The 25,277-nt window shown below is 35.9% G+C and overlaps 1 pseudogene; it reads right to left on the bottom strand.

The window, feature by feature from the left end:
• Window positions 1–16,305: 16,305 nt before the first annotated feature.
• On the bottom strand, window positions 16,306–18,560 carry LOC120123356 (annotated as a pseudogene).
• Between the last annotated feature and the right edge of the window lie 6,717 nt (window positions 18,561–25,277).

The following is a 25,277-nucleotide window of genomic DNA, read 5'->3' as shown; positions in this document are numbered from 1 at the left end:
ATTAATACTTATCAGTATACTGATTGATATATTCGAAACTATCACTCCTTAGGCTCATAGAAAAGCCAATTTCATCTTTTAATGAGGGTATGCATCGATGCACTACTGATGCATCGGTGCATAAAATGCATTCGATGTTGTATTATTACTGGGATGCATCGATGCATGCCTTATGCATCGATGCACTAATTGCATTCGATGTTTCTATTTTAAAAGAGTGCATCGATGCATTACCAATGCATCGATACACCTTCAAATAATTTCTGGGTTTTAACCTTTATGCATCGATGCACTATGAATGTGCATCGATGCACTCTGCCCAGAATCCTCTTTTATGCCCGAAAATCCACTCTTTTCAGCTTAATACTTCATATATCATCCACTTTCTTATTTTTAACTTACATACTCATATTCAAACTCATTCATATTCATTAATCACCTCTTTAACATCAAAATCCTATTCTCCATATGAAATTCAAGAATTACAGTTCCAAATTCAATTCTATTGCTTCTAGCTTCTTAATTATACCCTTGACAAGTCAAATCCATCTTTAGAACTTCAAAAACCTTTCTATAACAAAATTTCATTTCTACACCCTTCATATCATTTCCTTTCTAATTCTCTATTCTTGATGTTTAAAGCTTATACAAGCTTTCCTTAAGCTTATATAATACTCCAAGAATCAAAATCAACTTATAAATCCAAGAATTAAACAGCTGAAATTAAACTCACCTTTAAATGAGGCTTACGGGGAGAAAAAGAAGCTGGAGAAGAAGACTCTGGATAACTCTCTCATTTCCCACGTGTTTTATAACCCTAAAAGAAAGATAAAAATCTTTCTTGTCAAATGACCAATTTACCCTTTATTTCCTTTAATAATTACTGAATAACCTTCATCATATTTCCAATAAATCATTGAACTATTCAATTATCCTACTTTAATCACCAATTTCTGAAACTTTATAATTTGGTCACTAACCCGGTATTGAGGATGTTACAAAACACCAACAACATCATTGAAACATTTGATCCGCATCACCACAGAGTAAGTTGAACATAGCTCCCTTGCGGCCGAAATGCTCTGCTCTACCAATTCTATGCAAGTAAATCTCACAACCAGACTCCATATGGTTGTCATGTTTCACAAGAAGATCATAGTTGTGAGGATACACAAATGATGAATAAAGGATATGATCAATCTTGATCAAACCAGTTCTCTTGTCAAGTTCATATTTTACCTTACTCCCTTTTCCAATTTCAACCACGCAGTTAAAAATCGTAGAAGTTCCAGGTCCAATCTCAAGATCATGCCATGGGTGCGCAGCGACGGACCTCCTGGTCATTGAAGAAAGGGTCCTTTCATTCAAATGATGATGTGAAGAATTTTGAGAGTCGAAGGACTTGGCTGGAGGCTCAATTGGGGGAGACATCACTATAGCGGTTTCCAATTCTGAAGAAAGAGAAACTTTTCGAGGATCTTGAAGGAATGCGCAGATCTCAAGAACAGAGGAAGCAAAAAATACAAAAGGATAATAGCAAAGAAAGATATGCCCATCGAACAGGCGCCTCGACGATCTTTTTGGTTTCTTGAGGTGTTGGTGCCTCGGCAGAGATGACAGTCCACAGAACCACGACGGTGAGTGAAATTCTTGTGCCATATCGCACAACATTTTCTGCAGCTCCTCCAGGCTGCAAACTTTCTCCTCTTCCCTTGTTTGAGCCATAAGGGAGATCATTTCAGCCATAAAATCAGACAAGCCCTGATCGTCTTCATCATCGGGATCAAATAATCCAACATCGTAATGAGTTCTCTTCCTCTGATATGATAAAACAGAATAAGCTTCTTGAATCTGCTGTAATTTACGCTTGGCTTCACTCAATAGAGAAGGAGTGCTCGTCCACTTATCTAGATGCCATTGCATTGCAAGCTTTCGATAAGCACGCTTGATGTCTTGAATGGAAGCATCGATCTCGACTCCCAGAACATTATAGTACGATGGTAAGCCACGTTCAGCCTCCATCACCACAATCCAAATAATATTTGAGAATGAGCCCCAAAAGCTCAATGAATGTTGTGTTGTAGTGGTGTTAAAGCCCGAGCATGGTAACTGAGTCAGCAGTTTGCTGACTAGACCCATTGTGCACCATGAATGAAGAACTAGAGAGACAGAAAGTTTAGAAGCGTGAAAGTAAAATTCTCAGGACTTTGGCGAAAGATACCATATTAGGAAGTGAGTATAACAGAAAGTATACACAGGAAAGAATGACTTGTTATTCATCTCAGCTGGTGCATTACATTTATAAGAGAAGATTAAGCTCTCATTAGCTGCCAATAACCGTCTAACAAACTAACACTCTTAGCTAATCAACCTAACAGACTAACTGCCTCCTCATGCATGTGCTGCATTGATAACAGTCTAACACGCATCCTCTTCTTTAAGGACTTTGAAGTTCAGATTGAAGCTCCCATTCCACCCTCTAACCGAACACCTGAATTGCTCCTTAAAATGATTAAAAATATACTGTTTTAATTTATCCGGATCCCCATTCCAATCATCATCAATCTGCAATCCATGAACGAAGTTTCTTTTCGCTCTAATCTTTACTGCTTTGTGAAAGAATTTTGAGTTGGCATCCCCCATAGAGAACCATTGCAGCCTTGATTTTTGTCTCCAGACTTCTTCCTGCAGTTTCATGTAGTCCCATAATTCCAACTTCAGATTTTTCAGTTCCTCTAATTGAGCTCCGTCAAGGTTTGAAACGTCCCCCAAATCCTCTAATTCATTTAATTTTTTCTCAATCGTTTCGACTTTCATGTCTAAATCTACACAGGATTTACCATTCCACCTTTTCAATTCATTTTTTATTTCTCTCAGTTTAATTGACAGATCCGACTTATTGCGTTTATTTCCCAAAATCTGCAACACAATATCCCTGCAACAATTTTTTATCAACCAAGCAATACCGAACTTAAACGGCCTCGGACCCCAATCCACACCAACATTTGATAACAACATCGGAATGTGATCTGACACTGATCGCGGTAAACCTACCATAAACAGATCTCTGAATGCTGTCATCTAGTAGAAATCTATCCAACCTGCTTCTTTTTCCTTGCGACCCATACCAAGAGAGCTTCTTGCCTACTATAGGTAAATCAATTAAATTGCACGACTCTATAAAATTGTTGAAAGCATCGTACCCCTTCAAATAACTAACACATCCACGCCTTTCACCCGTGTCTTACTGAATTAAAATCACTACCCAACAACCAATTTGAATACTCATACGCTCTCACCTCAACCAAACTATTCCATAACTCAGCCTGATCTCGGGACTCACAAGGAGCATAAATATTCATTAAAGATGAGACAAAGTCCTCCTGAATCCATTTCCCGACACCATAATGAAATTCTGACTTTGAATTGATTTCTCCACCCAAAATTTAGATTTGTCCCAAATTGTCAATAATCCTCCCGACCTGTCATTCGCACTCACCACATGAAAATCAAACTCATCATCAAACCATAAACTCCGGATCTCTTTTTCCAAAAACAAAGCTTTCTTTATCTCTTGGATAAAGATCATATCCACCTTCTGTAAACGAATTAATCTTCTTACTGCTGCAGCTTTAGTTTCTTTCCCCAACCGCCTTATATTCCAAGTCATCACCTTCATTATACTACAAAAAAGAAACCCCGCACAAAAAGGAGAAAGTTTTAAAAAATTTCAAGTAATGCTAAATCTCTAACCAATAAAGGTAATTGTGGTGGCAGTGGCACCACCGTCTTTTAATGGATAAAGGAAAGGTGTAACGCCCTCAGCCCGAACCGGAAAAATATGACATCTTTAACCTGTCGTTATACTGTTCGGGTTGAAAGTGTTACATAAGGAATTGCAAAAACTCTCCGACTCATGGATTAAAGTAGCCCAGATACATATGCATCTCAAATAGTTCTACATACATACATTCTTGTTTGCATATATTGAACGTAAAAGCAGGGATGATTGGAACTTAAGTAGTAATTGGTGTCCACTTCGAAAATTGAGACCTCAAGGAATAAGGAGTGGTGAAAGAGGTTAAAAGGTTGCTACTCTATGTCGGTTTCCATCGTTGGCAAATGGCAATTAATATTGCTCTAAACAAGTTGTGCAAAAAGAGATTGGTGACTATGTATGATAGAAAAATGTGCATAGCTCCCAATGAATATATTATACACGTATGTATGCTTTTGCAGTGGCATGTGCTCCCAAACCTCTGATCTTCATGTTTTCTTTAAGTTCTTTCTTCCCGATGGTGCTGTCTGCAATTATGGCAAGTAACTAACTTTAAAAGTGACGGGTTTTAAAAGTTCATTTCATTCTACAAAGAGGAACCCGGAGATGATGGGAAGACAGCAGCTACACATTGACCATTTATGACTAGAGATAGACAGATAATATGAATTTTAAAAAATTTAAATTTTGATATAATTTAATATTTTTATTAATAATTAATTTTTATCCTCTTAAAATTTAGGTTATTTTCTCAAAAAATCACCGATAACCGGTATATTTACCGATCTAACACCGATCAGATTATATTTCCCGATCTAACACCCTTAGTAGTAAAACGTGCGCCCTGCACCGCGCTATATGTTGATTTGGCGCCACGTGGGGTAAGGCGCGCCCCCTGAAGCGCGTCTTATGCTGACATGGATACACGTGTGTAAAGAGAGGGGTAGGTGTGTAATTACACAAAAGGCACGGGGCAGGGGCCGCGCCTTACCTATGAATCTGACACGAGTCAAGAAGGCGCCCCCTGTCCCGCGCTATACCCATAATTACCCCCATACCCCCGACGCTTCACACCCCAATCCTCCCTATAAATACCCACATCCTCAATCACTTTCATCACACCAAATTCTCTCAATTTCTCTCAACTTCTCTTAAATACTCTTATAATCTCTTCTAAGGTATATTTTATTATATTTTTAATATTTTTTATTTAATTTATTTAAGTATTTAAATTATTTAATATTTTACTTATTTATTTTTTTGCAGATATAAAATGGCAGACGGTCTACTTCGCTTGGATGCAAATCATATATCTCGACACTTTGCTGATACGATAACATTTTAACGTTTTAATTTAATTTAAATTATTAGTAATAATTTGTTGACTTATTTAATGTATGATTATTAGATTAAGAATTAATTCGTGTATTAGATCCTTTTATTAGGAATCTTAAGTTAGTGATACCTAGCCGTGTCTTACCGTATTTAGTAGATGCTGGATTCGGTTACATAGGTAGATATCAGGGTCACGTATAATATTTTTTTTTCCTTTAATAGGTGGTCTACTGATAGGAAAATCGTTAGGAGCTACCTGGTGATTTAGAAAAAATTAGGGTGCTCATCGATCAGAAGGCTGGCACACAGATATGAATTTTAATGTTTAAAAATCGATTTTAGATTACAGTTATATAATTAGATCATTATTTTGATAAAAATTATATATATTTGTTTTAGTTTGAATGGGTGCCATATTCTACTGATGATGTGAGGGCGGTGATCCCACCTGAGTTGAGGGGACCATCAGATGTTTAGATGGCGATGGTCCCCTTGATCTGTTATGCGACCGTCAAGTGGCACTCCACTGATCGTATGCTCCGATAATTTGGTTGTTTTCAACCAATTCCGGAATCACCTAGCAATATGGACGAGTTGCATAGCACAGATAGACGCGGCAAAACAGATACAGATTGGCTGGTGAGGCATCATGAGTGGGTCGTGTTGTGGGAGGATCTACATCGGAGCCTTCCTCGTAGAGAGCCCATTTTACTTGACCTCTTGATTGTTGCTGACGGTTATTATGAGTGGTTCAACAGTAACGGGAAACCCTTTATGCTTCTCGAGGATGTACGAGGGCAGACCTTAAATGGTGCTTCCTTCACCAACTCATGGATGGAGAGCAGGTGCTTCCAGTTCATCCTCAGCTACACTAGTAGAACCTTCACAACAGCCACCGCAACCATATATGATACCGCCACCGCCTTTCCATTACCAGATGTCGCCGCCGCCTTCACCTGGTTTTATGACCACGCCGCAGCCACCGTCACATATAATCCCTCTTGGAGGCTATTATGAGTCTATGTTTGTAGATTTGACTTGGGGTTCATATACTGGATATTTGGTGGGTTCAGCCTCATCACCCATGACCGCAGCACAGATACCTCCTGTACAGTTTTCACACTCAGCGATGTCTGGGTTTTATGAGTTTTCCCAGTTTTCGCAGGCCGGTGGGATAGTCAGTCATACACCTCCAGGGTCCTTATTCTATGAAGGTGTTTCATCGTCATCAGCTCCTCATCAACCTAATGTACTTATTCAGGACGACGACGACGACGACGATGACGATGATGATGGTGATGATGATGACAGCGAGGAGTCACAACCAGTGATACGAAGAAATCCTCCTCGATAGATTTTATTTTTTATTATATTTTTATTTAGTTTATTGGACTTTTTAATTGTATTTTTTTATTATTTCTCATTTAATACTTACTTTATTTTATTAAATTTGTTGGATTTATTTTAATGTATTTCAGTTAATTTTGTTTATTATCATGTAATATCAGTTATTGTAATTTGGTTATCATTTACCATTTAATACTTATTGTAAGTTTGTTGAATTTAAAATTATTTTGAAATACCAAATTGTTATCAGTTTGATAAAATTTAATGATTGTGTTCGATAACTTTATTAAGTTTGTCACTTATTATCTCTTTTATTATAATCACATATAACGCAAACGTCAAATCTCGTATTATTGTATCATATTTTTAATATTCATCAACGATTATCGAATGACATTAACTTGAATTAAATGCAAATTAAAGTATAAGAATTATTATTTGATAAACAAATACATCATTTCTTCATCAATTGTTACTTGATGGCAACAGAAGTGGACATGTTTTTCTAGTGTGTCTTGTGTTTCTACAATGCCCACATCTTCTGTCTTGTCTAGATCTTTCTCGAATATCCATATCGCAATGAATTCAATTGGATTTTGGACGACCACGCTCCCTCAATAAACTCGGATTTGGTATAATCGGAAGCCAATCTTGAACCTTATCGGGGTCTCTGTCATTACCTATGGGGGGAAACTCATATTCGTATACGTTAAAAACTTCATATAATAGGTATACGGGATCCAAAAAATGGTTATAGTCTTGACGTGTATGCGAGCAAGCTGCTATCACAGTCTGTCCCTTAGATTTACTCTTAACGACACAACTTCAATCCCTTGAAGAGGTCGCGACAACTCTGTGACACGAAACATTTCATGCCTTCTAGAGAAGCTTGTTACATACATTCTATTTGATGCATAAATTTTTTTCTGTAGATCTGCAACTAATTTAGGGTGATAGACATGACTGTCTTGCATCCAGGTTTGAGCTTGTCCCCCGAGCTTTGCAAAAAGGGCCCCCAAACAAAAATATATAGTCTTTACCAAAGCCGCTACTGGTAAGTGACGTGCACCCTTTAAGGTTGAATTGATTGCCTCTGCTAAGTTGGTCGTCATGTTTCCATATCGATATCCACCATCATATGCGTTCGTCCATATTTCTTTATCGATGAGGCTAATGTAATCGTATCCTTCCTCGTTCTTCTCCCGCAAATCTTGAAGCATTAATTCAAACGTTCAAGGAAGTAGTTCGTAACCTGATCAAAAAATGTATAACTTACTAACCTGCTTTCTTTGCAAAATTAAAACGATCGAAAGAAAACAAACTACATCAGTTTCACTTACCCATGCGTACAATTAATTGACGCTCATCATTCTTCTTGTACCTTCTATGGTAGTTCACAGTAATGTGTCGGAGACAATACTTATGTTGGACAAAGGGTGGTTGCCACATTGGACCCAAAGACTCAATTGCTGCTTTGATCCCAGCTCCGCGATCTGAAATGACACAGATGTTTTCCCTCATGATAACATGTGCACGTAAATTTCGGAGGAAAAAAGCCCAAGAATTTGTATCTTCTCCTTCGACAAGAGCAAAAGCAACTGGAAGAATGTTGCGATTGCCATCTTGGACAACTACCAATAATAAAACTTGCTTGTATTTTCCATACAAGAAAGTCATGTCGATCTGGACCACAAGCTTGCAGTATTTGACAGCATTAATGCACTGTGGGTAACTCCAAAAAACCCGGTAGAATTGGCATCGATCGTGAAGAACTCGATCATTATGGTATGCATAGGAGGTTTCGAAGTCCACAATTGTCCCAGGATTCAACGTCCGCACCAGCCTAAACCAACCTGGAAGTTTGTTGTAAGATGTATCCCATTCGCCATGAAGTTTGACAATGACATTTTATTTTGCCAACTAAGCTTTTTTATAGGAGACAATGTACCCATACAGCGATTGTATAGCTGAAATCAACACTGCAACAGCTATATGAGAGCTTGTTTTTACCATGGGCATGATGGCTTGGCATATCATTTCAAAGTCCAATTTGGGATGATCTTGGTTGACCCCTCCAGCACAACATGTGTGAGGACCGTTGTATACTGTTAGTTCACATATGTTGTTTTTCCTCTTCATTTTTGATACGCGAACCATCCAACTGCATCAGTTTTTGCGTCGGGCACAGTAGCATACATATTTTTCGGTCGTGGATCGGTTGACTCTGGATTGAACATAATTACGGATATTGTAATTTTTTATAGCCATCAACACTTCTTCTTTGCTTGAAAACTCCATGCCTAAAGATAACTCACCATTATTTATTGATGAGTAATATCCATAGTCACCGAGATGAGGCATATCCGCAAATTCTGGCTTGTACATTGCACCATAATCAGCTTCATACATGTGTGCAGGAGGGTCAGTTTGTGCCAAATTTCCTGGAACTTCATCATCATCGGAGTTGAATTGCGGTGATTCTGGGTGAATGAATAGTTCAGTCTCAGCACTATCCGCACCAGGCTCACGGAGCGGTTCTTCTGGTGGAGATGATTGTTCCTTCATGCGCTCCACATTTAGTTCGAAGAACCTACTACTTACATGCCTTCCCCTTGAACTAAAAGGCATATCGACATTGAGATAGAAAAAGCTCGCAGTCGAATGCCTCCCCCTGGAGCTTGAAGCCATCGTGTAAAATGGAAACTGCACAGATGGTTGTGTCGATGGCATCTTCATATGGTCAAAGAAATTTGCAGATGAATGCATTCCTCTTGAACTGGACGCGGTGTTGCCATACGGATTGTTCGTAGACCCACCTCGGTACATATCGTAAGGAGTTGCAGATGAATGTCTCCCCATTATGGCATTAAAATCATTACACATTACTGTAGTCGGGCTGTCAACTTGATCAACTTGTTCATCCAGCCCATAGTGGGAGCTTAATGATTGACCCCGAACAACACACACTTGAACAAAATATGCATACATCTCAATATTGGCGTCTGAATTATTACTTTGAGCTTCAACCATCATTTCAACATCATCATTGTTCGAAAGTTCGAACGCTGTATAAGTTAATGGCAACAATGATGTTGGAAATCTGTACTGCAACGACGACATTCTTCTACTACTTCCAACATGAATCTTCCTCAAAATCTTCGTTATCAGCTCCTCAAGAGTTATGTTTCTCTTGAATGATATTTTAACACGCTCATTTGAAACAAAAACAACGTCGGTTTCATCTTCTCGAATTTCACCATCATAATAAACAATAGCTTAAAGTCGCGTCATTCTTTGAGTTTAAAAGTGCGGTAATATTATATCTGTAAAAAAATAACTGAAACAAACCTGATTAAATAAATAATATATAAACGAAAATATAACACAATAAAAATTTTACACATCAACGTAAATAATTTAAATAATATAATTTTATATTATTACCTGCACCACAAAACTATTTCGATGTATGCTCCCGCTTTCCAATTTTACAAACACAAAAATTAATTTAAAATAATTAGTATAATATTTTTTCAAATAATCATAATAAACAATAAGTATAATAAAAAATTTATAACAAAATTTCCATATAACGAAAAATCACACGAACTTCAAAATCAAATATAAGAATATTGCCAGAATTATTGACTTGTTGACGGAATTGTTGTATTAATTTATAAGTTGATATGAGAGATGTGAGGAACTTAACGGGGGAAGAAGGGTATTTATAGCCGAAGTCGCTAAACAAGGCGTGGTACCTGCACCGCGCCTTATATAATTATATAAAGGTATGGCGCGGCCCCTACCCTACGGTATATATAATTCAGAATTAAAGTTAAGGTGCGGCCCCTGCCCCGCGCTATACCTCTACGTGGTGTAAGGCACGCCCCAGGGGCTGCGCTATGCCCACGTGTATCCATGTCAGCATAAGGCGCGCTTCAGGGGGCGCCTTACCCCACGTGGCGCCAAATCAGCTATAGTGTGGTACAGGGGGCGCGCTTTACTTCTAAGGGTGTTAGATCGGGAAATATAGTCTGACCGGTGTTAGATCGGTAAATATACCGGTCACCGATGATTTTTTGGGAAAAACGTCTAAAATTTATAAACTTGTCTCCCTAAAGTAAAATTATGACTGTCATGATTACAACCATCATAGAATGCTCTTTTCTGACATATATCACCAAAACGGCAAAGAGACATGCAGATGGTTACGACAAAATGGTCTGATGACATCTCCTTCAATCTTAAAAAGTTTTTAAATCTTTTATTTGACCTTTTGATTCAATTGCGTGTAAATATGCATTTCCATGAAGATTTAAAAATCTCTAGAGCCTATCTCAGATCAACCCAATACCCAAAAAAAGAAAATGAGGACATTACTATTCAAAAAAATGACATACAAAAACATGATATGTATAAAAGGGAAAATATTTATTTTGGTACTTAAACTTAATTTTTAAGGTTTAATTTGGTGTTTAAACATTTGTGTCTAATTAAGTCTTTAAATCTCAATGTTAAATTTAGTGCCTAAACTTGTTTTTGTCCAATTAGACATGATTTCATGATTCAAATTAATTGAAATAAATTATTTACTATAAGTACAAAATTAGGGGGGAAATCAAATTCAAATAGACTAAGAAAGGGATGGCGCATGTTTATGGGTTTCTCTGGGTGCACATTAGCTGGTTTAATGGAATCTGAAAAACCTTATCATTTCGCCGACAAGCTCTCTGAATCATCACTGATTTCTCTCTGTTTCTCTGTTGTTCTTCAAGTTTTATTCTCACTTGGTTTAATCGATGGATTGGCGCAAACTTTTCTCTTGTTCTGCTGGTCAGCAACTTCGATATTTTCCCCCAAATGTTAAAGATGGGACCTCAACTGTTCATCCTCCACCAGAAGTATTTGAAGATGGAACTGCTGAGTGGAAAATCTCTCTTGTTGGGAAAGTGCTTGGGGCTACACCAAACTTCTCATCTCTTTATAAGATTATCGAAAGCTTGTGGAAAAAACCCTTGCAAGGTGCCAAAGTTCAGGTCAGTTATGACGGACCTAATCTTTACCTGTTTTCTTTTGATTCTGAATCTGCTCGCGAATGGGTTTTGGAAAACAACCCTTGGCATATATTTAACAAGCCTTTAATCCTTAGAAAGTGGGAACCAAACATGAAAAACTGTAATTTGACTTATCTAGAATTCCTCTGTGGGTTCATTTATACAATGTTCCACTAGAATTGTTCTCTAATGAAGGCTTAAGCTACATTGCAAGTGCAATAGGATTCCCTCTCTCAATGGATTCTATAACAGCCTCTAAGTCTCTTCTGGAATTTGCTAAAGTTTGTGTCGAAATTGGGACTTCGGACGAGATCCCTAAACAAGTTGATGATATCCTTAACAATGGACAAACTACTTCAATTTTTGACGAAGTACCTTGGTTCCCACCATGCTGCAAAACTTGTAATTCTTTTGGTCATAGTATTAAAGGTTGTAAAGCTCTCCCTTTAACCACCCACATTACTACCCAAGTCTGGAGGAAGAAGGAAGCTACTTCTTCCACTCATCCTCAAATTTCAGAAATAATGAAGACAATGTGGATTCTAAGTTTACTTCTTACTGCTCAGAGGATATTAATTCTATGGAACTCAAAACAAGTGATCAACCAATTTTTGATTTCCAATCCTCTGATATTTCCCCTTCTTCTCTGGATGTTCTTCATTCCAATAGAACTCTTTCTCCTTCCCATCCCATCTCATTCCAGAAGTTGACCCTGTCCTCCAAGATGCTAATAATCCATCCCTTTGTTCCATCTAAACAAAGCATTGCAAGCAGTTTTCAAACCTCTCTTTCTTCACCTTCCAAAAGAGGCAGAAGTCAACTTCCAAAAAATAATCAAAGCAGAGCTTTTGCAGCATCTAGTAATAGGTTTGAAATTCTAAACTCTTTTGAAGAAACTCATTCAATACCTGATCATCTTGGTAAACAACCCAAAAAGCAGCCTCTGGTGTTGCTGTCTTGATAAAAGAACTAAAAACGAAGAAGAAATGCAATCTTGAAAAATAAAAAATTTCTATTGTTGGCAGTAAATGAGGGGGGAAATTCCCTCAACTCAAGCTTAACGATTATCTCATTTTGGAATGTTAGAGGATTAAACAATCCTCTAAAGCAAACCAAGGTCCTTAGAAGAGCAATCCTTAATAAAGTAGATATCCTTTGCTTGCTGGAAACCCGTGTAAAGCAAGACAAATCCACTGACATTCTAGCTTCCACATTTGAAAATTGGAATATTTATTCCAACTATGACTTTGCAATGAATGGTAGAATTTGACTATTGTGGAGGAACAACCTTAACATTTCTTTATGCAATGCCTCTGATAAGAGTATCACTGTCAAAAGCTACTTCAAAAGTAGTCCCTTCTTACTTACTGCAAACTATGCGTGCAACAATGGAATCACGTGAAGGAATATTTGGCAAGACCTTCGAAATATTGATTCTAATTTCAGTAATCTTCCTTGGATATTGGGAGGAGAATTTAATGTCATCCTTCATCCTCACGAATCTTCTGCTCATAAGCAACTAGGTATGGTCACTTCTCCTGAAATGATTGAATTTCAGGAAATCTCTCATGATCTTCACCTCCATGACCATCCATTTTTTGGTCCAACTTATTTATGGAGTAACAAGCAAAAGAAAATTTTCCTTGCTCGTAAACTTGACAGAGTTCTCATCAACCCTCTATGGTCTGAATTTATTCCTCTCTCCTTTGTGAAATTCTTGGTCCCTGGTCCCTCTGACCATTGTATGGCTTTGGTGTCTCTTCACAAAGAGGTTCAAACAAACAAACCCAAGCCATTTAAATTCTTTAATTGCTAGACCCTTCACCCAAATTTCCTTAATATTTTCAGTCAGTCTTGGTACATGCCAATCCAAGGAAATCCTATGAAGAAACTTTTTTTTAAGCTCAAAAGCCTTAAAGTTAGTCTCGAAACCCTCAACAATGACTACTACAGTGACATTTATGCTCGGGTTAGACTCAAGAGAGAAGAAATTGAAAAATAGTAAATCCTTACCTTAAGAGGTATTGAGCCAATAGATAAGGAGCTTGAACTGCAAAATGGCCTCACCTCCTTAGAGGAAGCCGAAGCAATGTTTCTTAAAAAAAGCAAAAATTCACTAGCTAAAAGAGAGAGACAAATGTACAAGATTTTTCCACTCAGTCATTGCGACTAAAAGGAATAAAGACACCATTAGAGTGATTATTGATGACCAGGGAAGAAGGTTAGAGACTTTTGATGATATGTCCTCTAAAGTAGTTAATTTTTTAAAAAAACTTTTAGGCTCTCAAGACCCTAATTTTAAAGAATACTCTATCAGACTTCTTAAAGAGCTCTTACTTCCTATTCCTCCCTCTGAAGATTATGATGGCCTCACCAAGGAAGTCACTTCTAAATAGATCAAGGAGGCTATATTCAGTTAAGGAAATGAAAAGGCCCCAGGACCAGATGGTTATTCCTCTATTTTCTTCAAGAAAACCTGGTCAGTGGTCGGAAAAGAAGTGATTGAAGCTATTATTTTTTTCTTCAAGGAGTCTTATATCTACCCAGCTTTTACTGCCACTACAATTACCTTGGTCCCAAAGATACTGAACCCCAACAAAGTTTCATATTTTCACCCTATTTCATGTTGTTCAATAATTTATAAAGCCATCACAAAGATCATTGTTAATAGGATGAATCACTTTCTGCCTAAGATTATTTCCTCTAATCAGTCTGCTTTTGTCAAATGAAGAAGTATTACTGACAATACCCTCCTTGCCCAAGAAATTGTGAAAGGTTATGGGAGGAAAACAATTTCACCTAAGTGTGCCCTAAAAATAGATCTTCAAAAAGCTTTTGATTCAATTCACTGGAGCTTCATTCCAACCATTTTAAAGGCTCTTGAAATCCCAAATATTTTTATAGAATGGATTGTGGCCTGCTACTCTGCTGCAACTTACTCCATAGCATTCAATGGCAGCTTGATTGGGTATTTTAAGGGTGCTAAAGGTCTTAGTCAAGGGGACCCCCTCTCCCCTATCTTGTTTATTATGGTGATGAATATACTATCAAATTTACTCAATAATGCTGCTGTAAAAGAGATCTTCAACTTCCATCCGAAATGCAAGAAAATTCACCTCACTCACTTAACATTTACTGATGATCTCTTTATTTTCTGCAAGGGAAATCTAGAATCTGTAATGGGAGTCATCACTGTTCTTGACTACTTTTATGAAATTTCTGGTCTCAAACTTAATGTTGCTAAATGTGAAATCTTTACTGTTGGAATTTTAGTTCATTCTCTTGACACTATTATTAACTCTTCTGGTTTTAAGCATGGAAAACTACCAGTCAGATATCTAGGGATACCTCTGGTCACAAAGAAGCTTACTGTTAAAGACTGCCAGCCTCTCATTGACAAGGTCGAGATCAAGCTTCATCAATGGTCCAGGATGAAGCTGAGTTATGTTGGCAGATTGGAGTTAATCAAAACAGTTCTTTTTAGTGTTTCCAACTACTGGTGTAGGCAACTTATCTTACCTCAATCTGTTATTAACAAAATCGAACAAATTTGTTCGAGATACTTTTGGAAAGGATCTGACATTTCAGCAGTGGGAGCTAGAGTAAGCTGGGTTAGAATTTGCACTCCAAAGTCTGAAGGCGGAATTGGTCTCAAGGACATCAAGTCGGGGAACAAATCATGCATGCTGGTACTCATTAAGAGATTACTTGCAGGGGAAGGTTCATTATGGGTTGCTTGGATTCATAACTATCTCATCAATGATCATGATTTCTGGCTCCTCTGAACTCTAGTTGGCTCCTAAGGAAAATCATGAAACTTCGAACAATAGCTCGACATCTTCTTGCATCTGGAGCTGCAACTACCAAACAGATTTGGGAAGAGGTTCGACAGAAAAATAGTAAAGTCCCATGGCATAATCTGATTTGGTTTTCATTTCACATTCCCAAGTGCAACTTAATTTCTTGTATGGTTATCTTGGATCGCCTTCCTACAAAATATAGGCTGCAACGATTTGGAATTGAAACTAATGATCTGTGCATCCCCTGTTCCGAAGCAAGGGAATCCAGAAATCATCTCTTTGCTGAATGTAAGACAACTGCTTCAATCTGGAATTCAATTCTTCAGCTCGCAGGTATACATAAACCTCTTCTTACCTGGACTAACCTGCTTGTTTGGGCATATAACACATGGAAAGGAAAATAATTGCTTACTAGTATATTAAAGCTTTCTTAGTGCACTCTCAATTATACCATATGGGAAGAAAGGAATCAAAGACTTTTTCAAGGAACCTAGAGATCCGAGGACGAGATTCTGGTCTCAATCAAGCATATTGTAGGAATTCAACTTAGCAATAGGAATGTTAATAGATTGGATAGAATTAACATATCTCTTTGTAATTCTTGGGATATAGTATGCTTTTTGTGTAATTAGGAACCCCTTTCTTTTGCTCTTTTGATTATATTGGATTTGAAGTAGTTACAGCTTTCCTTGGGTAATAAAAATCTAATTATCCAAAAAAAAAACCAATTTCAACCAAAAAGCTGATTTCATATATCTAATTGGATAAAAAAAATACTTATTGTACTAAATTGAACCTTAAAATCGAATTTAAATACCTAATTAAATAAAATAAACTTAAATACTAAACTAAATATCAAAATCAAAGTTTGGAAATCAAAATGCGCAGTTAAATAACATTACTAATGAATAACCACGGATGCAGAGATGATAGATTAAAAAAGTGCAAAAATATATACAATTACAAATATCATAAAATTCGAATGATGGGGAAGTACAAATTGATGTACTAAACTCATAATAATTAGTTTAAGTAACAAATTAAGATTGGCATGCATGGCACATGCATTATCATATACCTCAGGCAAAACCCTATTGTAATTATAATAATTATTTACTAAAACCCTAATCGAATATCAGACTCAGAGGGAGCATAATTAATTAACCTTCAAGTTTAATAATGAGTCATATATGTGTGTGTTGGCAATTGATCATCCAAACGGTGAATTTCTCCCCTGTGCAACACTACCACTATTTATCATAGGGTTCATCCTCTCTGCCAGAAGAGGTGCCCTCCTTGGTGACGGCCTTTCCGGTTTAGGCGACGCTTCGAACTTCTTTTCACCTCTGCCATCTCCGGAAAGCACCGGCTTCGCGTCATAAATCTCCGATATACTGTCTAGCTCGGTTTTCTGGGGTGAGAGTTGAATCTGGTCGGTTTAAAAGGATCATCTTGAGGTCTAAGACACGACGAAGCTGTTTCCAAATCTTGTAGTCGGAGCTCGTCGGACCATATCAATGGACTCTTCCCGCTACCACTATAAGGGCTCGGTCTCTTCTTTCCAAGGCAAGAGTTATCGTTGATCGAAAAGAATTCGTCAAGCAATGGTCTATCCATGTTGTGTTGGAGATCAAGTTGGTCGCCTCCATAAATGTTGAGGTCTTGAAAGGATGGAAAATTGAGAGGACTGAAATCTTTCATCGTTCCGATGTCGGGAACACCCTGATTTCTCATTCCTTTGTAGCCTCCGGCAACCATGTTTTCGCCGGCTTGTGTTTGAGAAGCCTTTTCCAGTATGGACTGCATATACTTGCCTTGAGCCTCAATCCTCAATTGAAGGTGTCTTTGAACCTGCCACGCATGATGAACAAGTCCATATAAAATATTTGTCCACTGAAAAATATCCTTAAGATTATTTATTTATTTATTTTGGATATAGTGAACGATCAAGAAAAGAATATTATCTATGCATACCTCCAGTTGCTCATGAAGTCTTCTCTGCACTTCCATTTGCATCCTAATCGCATCAGCCATGCAGTATGTTAGAATTACACATATGTTCAACGAGAAAATTCGAAATAATTTTATTCTTAAGAGGAAAAAAAAGACACAATTAAGTGATTTCTTTCTCTTTTAAATCAAATTTATATTTATTTAATTCATATCTTAGAGATCCTGCAAATTTAATTTCAGTTTAATTGAAATATCTAATATGAGCCAAGCCACCCATGCAATTGACACCCTATTTTAAATGAATATTGATACCATCTTAATAATAATTGGCACTCATAATTTATTCTTATTTACTTAAAAAATTATATACTAATTTATATTTTAATAGCGTAATTTAAATTTTCTAACTCCCCATCTATATGTATAATTAAATCACAGCAAGTTAACAAAAACATACTCGTTCATGCTACGAGCCATCATGCCAGAGGAAGATCCAGCATTTTGAAGATCTAACGCCCCCGGGAGAAAAAGGAAAGAAAAAACCTTTAGCTACAAACATGCATATATATATATATGTGTGTGTGTGTTGATAAAGAAAACCCTAGCAAGAAGAGTCCACCTCAATATCTTACCATCTTTTATAGATTGATCGTTTAATTCCTTGTGAGGTTGCTTTCCAAGTCTGAATTTCTAATCCAGCAGGAAGAACTAAAATCAGTGTAATCAAAAGGAGCGAAGAGAAAAGAGGAAAAGAGAAAATAAACAACTCAAAAAAGTAAAGGAAAGGGAAAATTCAAGACAATCCTACATGGAGAAGCTTGTCACAAAAGGTCTGGAACCAAAAAAAAAAAAAGCTAAAGCAAACATGGGATAATCGGTGCTGTATTCAAACCTGGAGATGGCTCTTAAGGTGGTAAAGTGTAAGACCCTTCACAGCCATAACTCTCATGATTGTTTTCGGAGTCGCCTCTGTCAAAGTTACTCAAAAATATATTGATACACACAAGTAATCAATTCCACGGTAAAAGAAGAAAAGGGCTAATAGATGAAGTACTGTCGGGGTTCCGAGCTGGGTAACGGCATCGACGAAGTGTTCATGTTGCTCGACGGTCCAACGCAGTCAAGGCTTGGGGTCAGTGGTGAGAACCAGACCAGAGTCGCCTTGAACACACATGGGTCTATCATGGGAATTCATAGTTGAAGGCTTCTTGGGTTGGAACATTCTCTCGGAGGCTGTGAGAATACCCTGAGATTCAAGAACAAATGCGATATGCGAATAGGGAGGAATATGGTGCGTTTTTAATCCATCGCCCTTTGTTTTATTTATAATGCATACTTGTTTTATTTACGCCCATAATTCTCATCCATATGCATATATAAATAAATTTATTTTTCACAAACAATTTGTAATGAAAGTTATTTTTTTATTTCGTTATTAATATTTAATTAGTATTAAAATTATAAATTTTAAAATAGATTGATATGACTCATAGTAATATATCTACACATTTAATAATGCAATATTTAAACTTTATATATATAAGAAAAGAGGGATTTGAGTTAGATTTGGAGATTTTATTTTATTTTATTTTTGAAGCAAAGTTAATTAATTAATATAATTTCAAAAATCATAGAGAAAAGGGGGGGCTTAGTATTAAGGCCATGTTTGCTTGAATTTCAAGCATCTTTATTGTGCTTACAGAATTTATTCTTCAAGATGAATATATTCCTTTTGCAATCCAACTTTGAGGGGGCCATCTTTTTATCTTTAATTTACAAGCAGCAGGTCTACCCAACTTTTACTTAGGGTAAATGAACTGAGTTTGAACGAATAAGGTTATATTCATGTTTTTTTTATTTATTTTTAAAGGTATTCGTGTTCGATTTGTGTTCGTTTCAATTTTTAATATCGTGTTCATGTTCGTTTATTTATTTTTGAAGGTGTTCGTGTTCATTTATTTATTGTTCACGAACATGCTCATTTAATATTCGCAAACATGTTTGTTTATATGTTCATGAACGTATTCATGAATAAGTTCGTTTAGCGTTGTTTTAGTGTTTGTTTATCGTTTATTTATATATTCAATTTTTAATTTCATTTGCAAGCTAAAAATGATAAAATTATGCCACTAGTGATTAAACTCCTTGAAATTCATAGTTTAAAATACAACTTTAATCATGTGTTCTATTTAATCCTTATCTTCACCAATATTTAAAATGCAAGAAATAAAAGAAAAAAGAGAATCAGGGTAAACGAGTTTGTTCATGAACATAATGAATAAGTTGATAAACGAGCTTATTCATGAATATAAATAAACCGAACACACATCTATTCATGTTCGTTTGTTTATTAAATGAACATGTTTTTTTATATTCATTTGTTTAGCTTAACAAACAAATATAAATGAGCATTATACGAACGGTTCACCGAACGCTTTATTCATTTACACCCCTACTTTTCCTTATATAGCTTTTATTTAAAAAAAAATTATTCTCACACCTTGCCTCGTATTAATTGGATAATATTGTAAAATAATGTAAAATCGTATTAAGAATATAAATTTTAAAAAAATTATATTAATATTTTTAATAGTTTTAAAATATAAAATTTTAATATATATAGGTATTAATAAAAATATATAAATTATATAAAAATTTTAAAATTTTAAAAATATAATCATAAACCAACACTTTTCTCGATGCTGTGATTTTTCACTGTCCGTACAATCGTCAAGAATTTAGACCTTAAATCCAGTATTTTCTTACCATCGTTATTTTATTTATTTTTATTCTTGTTTCTCTTATTTTATTATTTCTTTCGCTTTGGATTCAAGTTGCATTCACATTTTTTCTCTGCTATTGAATCATATATGAGAATAGATGAGATGACTTATGAGTATTTTAATCAAGATATCAATAATATATTATAAATAGGAGTATTTAAACTTAAAATATAAAATGAAATGAAGAGTGGAGATAGATTAAGACATAGTTACAAACTGAATCGTATCAAATTTTTATTGATTTAAATCGACCCGAATATAATATTATTTTTACTCATCATATGATTTGATTTAAATTTAGAGAAATTTCTTTCCATTCGATTTTAAGATAAAAATTCGTACCAAACTCAACACAAGTATACATGTATCATTTTTATTAGATAAAATAGGTATATAATATACATATAGAGAGAATAATTATAGTAATTATCCTTAAATATATAAACGTCAATTATATTATTATTCTCAGGTCATGTTAGATATCTTTCACTACAGCATAACTAGTCTGTAGCGGCGTTTTTTTGTCCTACATCGACATTTAAAAACGTCGCTAAAAATGCTCCCGACGCAAAAAAAAAACGTCATTAATACAAATGCCGCAACTGTTAGTGGCGTTTTTTTCTTCTAACAAACACCACAAAAGGTTAGGTAATTTAGCGGCGTTTGTATTTTCAAACGCCACAATAAATTTGATATTTAACGACGTTTTTAGTCACAACCGTCTCATTGACATTACATCTTTATGTGTTTCATTGACAAGGCTATATTTGCATGAAAGCACACATTTGACTATAATGAATTTTATATAGTCAATCATTTAATTAGATATTAATGATTAAAAATTAATAGAATAACTATAATATATAATAGCACCCGTAAATACCTAAACCCTAATGATGAAACCATTTGGCCCACAGATTTTTTGAAGTAGGCATGTTTGGGACTTGTGGGAGCGGATCTACCAGTCTTAGTTAATGATTTTGGTGGATGAGTGTGTCTACTTGTAGGGATTTTTTATATAAACAAGAACTCGAACTCGATATCTCACTCAAACGATACCAAACTGCTGGTTTTCCAACCTTAAAAACAAAATGAGTAAAGATATAAATTCCAGTACGCTCTATGCAAATAACCTCCATCCCTCGTTGGTCTAAAAGTCCGTGGCTTGGCTCTGGTCCGTCGTTTATATGGCGGAGTATTCCAACATACGGAAATCTTTCCAGCCACTTCGTCTTCTTCTTGGATAATCTGGTTACGTTAGCCATGGATGATGATTAACTGTCTCTTTTCTTATGTTTTCATTATTTACAATCTGGTTTTCTCGTAGCAAGGTGGTACACGAGAGCCTTGCTCCTCCTAAAAATCTCTCGGCTGCTCATGTTTGCTACTCGGATCTCTAGTTTTCAAGCAACGCATTTTCCCCCAAACTTCATCACCTATGCAGAGGATTCTCACTGGTTTGCTTCATCTTTTTGTGTTATTAAGTTGAATTTTGATGGGGCATTTGACCATGATTCCTCCATTGGTGGTATTCTGAGACATTTATGGTGTTATTCAACAAGCTTGTAGTTTGGCAGTCATCCGCCAATTGCGTTCTACTATAGCTCCCCGTGCAGCATGTTCTTCTCTCATCTTGGGGACTCGTCACATGCTTCAATCAATACCGACCATGTCCCTTACTCATGCTCCACGACCCATACCCCCCACAGTTATTGCTCATCTTGCTCTGATTTGTCTATCTTCATGCGTTATTTTGATTTTATTTCTATGATTTCTGTTGCATTTTCTCGGTATCTTTTTCATAAGTTGTAATTTCTTCGACTATCAAAATTTTAAAGTTCTTTAAATTAAGTTTTCAGAATTTTATATTTCAAGTGATTTAATGTACCTCACCAATTTGTAAATAACCATCGTCATTTTAAACTTGACACCGATAATAAAATTTATATATAAATTACCGTGTAAAGTTAGGAAAAAAATACCTCTCTCTTCTTCTCAAATGATTTATCATCATAATTTTTAACCTATCTATGTTTCATCGAATAACCAATTACAACTCTACATCAGAATAAAAACAAGAGAACCGTCATATATCGTCACAAGCCCATTTCACATATTAACACACTCGTATTATATATATTCTTATGGGTTCACCACCTTATGCCACACCATTTATTTCTACTGATAAGCGTTGTTTTATTCAAAAGACATCGAGAACCTTAATCTTATCAGCACATCTAAAATCTCACAAGTAAAACAACAAACCTATTATTGATAAATTAAGGGTAAAGTATAGTAATGGTCACTGAACTTTTCTAAAGCTTTCATTTAGGTCTCTCAACTTTTAAAAATTGCAATACAGTCCCCCAACATTTAGTCTGTTTGCAATATGGTCTCCCAACATTTAGTCTGTTTGCAATATGGTCCTCGACCATTTGACGCAGTTACACTGCTGTTAGTACGTTTGCAATATGATCACTGAACTTTTCAGGCACTTGCATTTAGGCCCAACATAAAACTTTGCACTTGCACATTCTTAAATTTCATTCTAAACCCCAAATTCATTTTCGATCTTGAATTTCCTCTTTTCTCGTAGCAAGGTGGTACACGAGAGCCTTGCTCCTCCTAAAAATCTCTCGCTGCTCATGTTTGCTACTCGGATCTCTAGTTTTCAAGCAACGCATTTTCCCCCAAACTTCATCACTATGCAGAGGATTCTCACTGGTTTGCTTCATCTTTTTGTGTTATTAAGTTGAATTTTGATGGGGCATTGACCATGATTCCTCCATTGGTGGTATTCTGAGACATTTATGGTGTTATTCAACAAGCTTGTAGTTTGGCAGTCATCCGCCAATTGCGTTCTACTATAGCTCCCCGTGCAGCATGTTCTTCTCTCATCTTGGGGACTCGTCACTGCTTCAATCAATACCGACCATGTCCCTTACTCATGCTCCACGACCCATACCCCCACAGTTATGTCATCTGCTCTGATTGTATCTTCATGCGTTATTTGATTTTATTTCTATGATTTCTGTTGCATTTCTCGGTATCTTTTCATAAGTTGTAATTTCTTCGACTATCAAAATTTTAAAGTTCTTTAAATTAAGTTTTCAGAATTTTATATTTCAAGTGATTAATGTACCTCACCAATTTGTAAAAACCATCGTCATTTTAAACTTGACACGATAATAAAATTTATATATAAATTACCGTGTAAAGTTAGGAAAAAAATACCTCTCTCTTCTTCTCAAATGATTTATCATCATAATTTTTAACCTATCTATGTTTCATCGAATAACCAATTACAACTCTACATCAGAATAAAAACAAGAGAACCGTATATCGTCACAAGCCCATTTCACATATTAACACTCGTATTATATATATCTTATGGGTTCACCACCTTATGCACACCATTATTTCTACTGATAAGCGTTGTTTTATTCAAAAGACATCGAGAACCTTAATCTTATCAGACATCTAAAATCTCACAAGTAAAACAACAAACCTATTATTGAAATTAAGGGTAAAGTATAGTAATGGTCACTGAACTTTTCTAAGCTTCATTTAGGTCTCTCAACTTTTAAAAATTGCAATACAGTCCCCCAACATTTAGTCTGTTTGCAATATGGTCTCCAACATTTAGTCTGTTTGCAATATGGTCCTCGACCATTTGACGCAGTTACACTGCTGTTAGTACGTTTGCAATATGATCACTGAACTTTTCAGGCACTTGCATTTAGGTCCCCCAACTTTTAAAACTTGCAACACATTCTTAAATTTCATTCTAAACCCCAAATTCATTTTCGATCTTGAATTTCCTCTTTTCGATCTAAACCCCAAATTCATTTTCTTTCTTTCTTCTGATGGGCTGCACATTTTTAAAAGTATCAAAACTTGCAACATTTTTCATAAGGAGTACTAAAAGTTTTGATTAAGAAGAAAGAAAGAAAATTAGATGGTTTTGGTTCCAAACTAACACTGAATATCCAGATCATTGACATGCAGTTCCAGAAACATAAAAATTTCAACAAAAACACACAATGCGAGCTGAAAACAGGAAAGTGCAAAAGAGGAAAAGCTTACTTCCGGATAGCCCAAAAGAGAAAATAAATACCTTCTTGCAAGTGAGGGGATAGGATAAGAAATAAACACAATCGGTGTTGCGTTCAAGCAATTATTCCTCCATTTTTTCTTTGTAAATAAAAAGCTGAAAGACAGAGCATTGCTTGGGTTTACAATTTTACATGGCGGAAAATTGAAGAACAAAAACCAAACGAGAGGTGAATGCGTTGTTTGGGATTTCATTATATTTGATCATCAGTTGGAAAATATTTAAGTATAAGGATTAAACGAAGAAATTATTATATGTCATTTATACAAAATAATTTCAGCTTTGTTGGTGACTTTCAACAATGATACTTAGTTCATCTTAGTAGTATTTGTCAACTCTGCATTTCTAACCCCATTTTTTTCTCACAAGCATTTCATCGAACATATATGCTTCACTTGAGATGAATTGTATTTAACATTACACCTTGAATCATTGATGGTCCCGATAGTCCCTTGGTCCGGTCTTCTCTTAACGGACCCTTATTCAAGTCAACATCTCCACATAATTCAAAGTTAGATTAGAATTTTCCATGCATCATCGATTGAAAAATTACGCTGGAAATGAAAAGAGAGAAGCGAAAAAGGAAATTTGAGATTGAAAAGGAATTTAGGGTTTAGAATGAAATTTAGGATGTGTTACAAGTTTTAAAAGTTGGGGGACCTAAATGTAAGCACCTGAAAAAGTTCAGTGACCATATTGCAAACGTAAAAACGATAGTGTAACGACGTCAAACAGTCGGGGACCATATTGCAAATAGACTAAATGTTGGGGGACCATTTTACAAATAGACTAAATGTTGGGGTATTGTATTGCAATTTTTAAAAGTTAGGAGACCTAAATGAAATATTTAAAAAAGTTCAATGACCATTACTATACTTTACCCATAAATTAATTAATAAAATCGAATTAAATTTAATAGAATAATAAACACGGTAAAGCTATAGTTATTATACAAATCTGGGAACTGACGAGGTCTGGCCGGCACTGTAAACGAAGTGTACGGCGCGCCTAAGCGCCATCTATAAGAACCCAATAAGATTGGAAGCAAGACAAGGTCATAGGCGACCAAGGAGGCTGAGGAGGATTCGAATTCGATGAGGCTGTGAAGTTGAA

Source organism: Hibiscus syriacus, unplaced genomic scaffold (genome assembly GCF_006381635.1).
Source record: "Hibiscus syriacus cultivar Baekdansim isolate YM2019G1 unplaced genomic scaffold, ASM638163v2 tig00110392_pilon, whole genome shotgun sequence".
Lineage (NCBI taxonomy): Eukaryota > Viridiplantae > Streptophyta > Magnoliopsida > Malvales > Malvaceae > Hibiscus > Hibiscus syriacus.
This window is presented reverse-complemented; position numbering and strand designations above follow the sequence as displayed.